Source organism: Fukomys damarensis, unplaced genomic scaffold (assembly GCF_012274545.1).
Source record: "Fukomys damarensis isolate Sample0158 unplaced genomic scaffold, DMR_v1.0_HiC HiC_scaffold_16, whole genome shotgun sequence".
In the NCBI taxonomy this organism is placed as follows: Eukaryota; Metazoa; Chordata; class Mammalia; order Rodentia; family Bathyergidae; genus Fukomys; species Fukomys damarensis.
In genome coordinates this window covers 33,982,586-33,985,991 of record NW_022900928.1, presented here as the reverse complement: position 1 = coordinate 33,985,991, position 3,406 = coordinate 33,982,586, and the positions used below count along the sequence as shown (strand labels likewise).

Sequence of the window (3,406 nt, the reverse complement as noted above, 5' to 3'; positions counted from 1 at the left end):
TTTTTTTTTTTTTTTTTTTTTTGCACTCATTAGAATATAAGTTTCACCACTGCAGGATTTGATCAGTTTCCTTCACTCTCATTTTCCAGGTGTTTGAACATTTCCAGGAACTTAGTGAATGCTCAATAGGTGATTGCTGATTACATAATGAACAAGTGAAAGAGTGATTGAAATAGTTGAGTAGGCTTTTCACAGTCCCTTTCTCCTTACCTCTCCAGCCTCATTTCTTCCCCATTTTCTTAGTCAGCTGTCTTGTCACCGAGGCACAATACAAGAAACCTACAAATTAAAGGAGACGAGGTTTATTTGGCTCAGTTGCCTGTGTGTTCAGACTCTGGTTGTCTGGCTCCAAGGCAGAAATGGGGTGGGAGAAGGAAGGACAGAGGGAAGCGGCTCAAGAAGCAAAGAGTGGGGAACAAGAAGGAGCACTTCCGGGCCATTGTCCCAGCTTGCCACCTCCAGCCGGGCCCCACCTCCTAAAGGACATTCACCTGCAGGACTCCTCCTCTACGGCTTGATTCTCAGAGTTTAGTGCCCCCACGATGCAGTCGCTTTTTAAAAAATTAACTTGATTGGTACATTTTAAGTAGACATTATGATCACATTCATCATTGGGAATTTGTACCTGTACATGATATATTTTAGAATTTTTTTTTCCATGCCCTTTCCTCCCTCAAAAGCCCCACCTCTGAACAGGACTCTTTTGGAGATATTTTAAATCTAAACTACAACACCACCTGATTCCTCTTAAGTCTGAGGCATTTCTTTTTTCCTCTTTATGCCTTTGCATGACTAACCGCAGCATGTCTTCAGTTTCACACAGATACCAGGTCTCCTGTAAAGGCCCCCTTTAATTCAAGAGGACTGAATTAGTTGCCTCTTTTACATCACTCACTCAGGCTGAGTTTTTGCCTTTGTTAGTTGCCAAGCTGCACTGTTAAATATCAAAGAGATTTAACATTGTTTATCTCAAGGAGTCTCTCTACTACCAAAAAGTAGGAAGTGCTCAAAAAAATCTAAGGTGAACATAATAAATTTCAATACATCCCAAAATATAAACACTATGCCAATAATTAGGGTCCTAGTCTCTCGGGCATTGATGTTAACTAGTTCACATTTCTATCACTGCTAGAGTTCAGTTTGAATTATGTTGTAATCAAGACAGACCTCTGTTCTTCTCACCCATTCCTGTAGCCCTTAAAACACTGAGAAAGAGAAGGTCAAATACCAACATCTTCTAAACCTTAGAAATCATATATTTTAGATTAAAATCCCTTTCAGTTGGCAGAAGCCAATATAAAACCCGGGCTGTGTTTACCACATGCAAAAATCTAAACAATAAGGATTATTTAGTAATGTAAAGAGAACCTTTAGAAAACAATTTTTATTCTGTAGATTGGAGGAAATAAGACCTTGAAAGAAGATCTAATTACATTTCTGTATTGATATTTTAGGAAAATTTGTAATAGCAATATGCTATCACATAAACCCCAACAATGAACTAACCTAAAGTTACAAACAAAATAAATTGTATTGGTCTATTCTAGTTTCTGATGATTTATTTTTTTCTGAGACTTGGAAGAGCAGCAATATAATCTCTTTTATGTACCTAGTTTAATTTTTTTATAAGCAGCCCTAAGAAGGGGGAGAAAAAGGCTTGAGTATATACTTTGTAATTGAATCATCTTGAAACAAAAACAGCAGAAGGTAATGGAGATTTAGATAGGGGATGGATTTCACACTGTTTTTCCTACTTTCCTTTACAGTCACATCAGTGAAGCTGAGATTTCTGACTAGAAAAATCAATAGGAATTCACAGTGGAACTTGGAGGAGGGCATTCTGATGTGACTAAGGGACTCTGAAAGCAATTGTTACTCAATGATGAAGTAAGCCCTTCCCCTTGCTAAGGGGAAAAGAGGGGTAGATGAAGAAACAAAATTGAGTGATAGGAAAACCTTGGGTGAATGATAATAGAGAAATTCTCTGTATTTCTTTTAATTTTTTGCCAGCCGTTCACTCATTCACTTATTCTTTCCAAAGCTTAAATCTTACCTACTATGGACCAGACTTTTTAAGGGCATTGGAATCAAGAGATAAATAAGGTACAACACTTAGCCCCAAGGATTTCACACCAGAGAGAGGGAGGCAAACAAAATAGTCATGATTAAAACACAGCAATAATTGTCACAATGAAGATGACGTACCTGCCAAACGCTGCCAGGCATGGGAAACACAGGAAGGAATCCTGGAAGAGGCAATAATTAAGTTGAGTCTTCATGGGAAGTGGTAGAATTCTCCTTACAACATAAATACAGAAAATAACATTCTCAACAGTCATTAGCATATGTAAAAGGCTTGACATTGACAAAAGTTGGCTGTGAATAGCAGATACACACCAATACTGTGATAGTAGTATAAGCACTAGAGACAGATTTTCTGTCTAATGTAAAGTTCCAGGGTGGAACAGCCCTGAGGAATTTTCCTAACATTTCTTAACCTATCTGTGACCATGACCCCCATTCTCTTGGTTCAAACTTACATGTGTGTATGGAACAGCTTCAAGTACATGACAGAAAAGGAGGGTGAAGAGCATAAGCTTAACCAACACTGAGGGGAGTCACTCCGTGACATTTTTCTATCTCATTTCCCAAAATATGCTGGTATCCAGCCGCCATGGAAGCTGGGATTTGTAATGCATATTCCTGGGAGCTTTGTATTAAGTGAAAATTCTATTGCTGCAGAAGATGAGGAGACTGGATTTTAGAGAAATACAATCACTCTCACTGTAAGAAGAAAATACTAAGAAGTTCAACAAACAGCAAGTAGTTTCCTATAACATAGGCTGAGGGTGCAGACAGAGGGAAAAGAATGGGGGTGTTGTGTGACATTAAATCGTAGGCATAATAATGGGCTACAACGCAATAGCCTTTAATGAATTATTAATCGATATTGTTATGTCCTTAAATTTAGCAGGTATGGTTTATGTCTGCTATCTCAATAAATATCACCCATATTAACTCATGAGGTACAATTGTGATTCCCATAATTACACTACCTGTACATGCAGAGTTTTCACATTTGTCTGATTCAGAGTCAGAGTCTAATGGAACTTGCCCCACACAGGAATTTAACCTCTATTCTTTTTCCTTTGGCTTCACATTGCTTGAATCTGCTTTCTCTGATTTCTTTATGGTGAGCTATCTGGAAGCTGTTAGTAAATCTTGATCTGGTAAGAATCAAAGCGCCTGGAAGAAAGAGAGAAGAAAACTAAGCTGTAGGATCTCATGATGTGAAACAGGAAAGGAGCCTGCAAATTAAGTTTTGGCATTTCACCTCACATTTTCATTAAGTTTTAACTCTGTATACAAAAAAGTTAATTATATGGTACTTTAATCCTAAATAAAA

The 3,406-nt window shown here is 37.8% G+C and overlaps 1 long non-coding RNA gene across 1 annotated transcript; it reads right to left on the bottom strand.

The window, feature by feature from the left end:
• Positions 1 to 241: 241 nt before the first annotated feature.
• On the bottom strand, positions 242 to 3,101 carry LOC117286324. The gene is made up of 3 exons (XR_004517450.1): positions 3,057 to 3,101; positions 2,206 to 2,246; positions 242 to 279 (listed from the first exon to the last, which is right to left on the bottom strand). It is a non-coding gene; the product is annotated as an uncharacterized LOC117286324 (long non-coding RNA).
• Between the last annotated feature and the right edge of the window lie 305 nt (positions 3,102 to 3,406).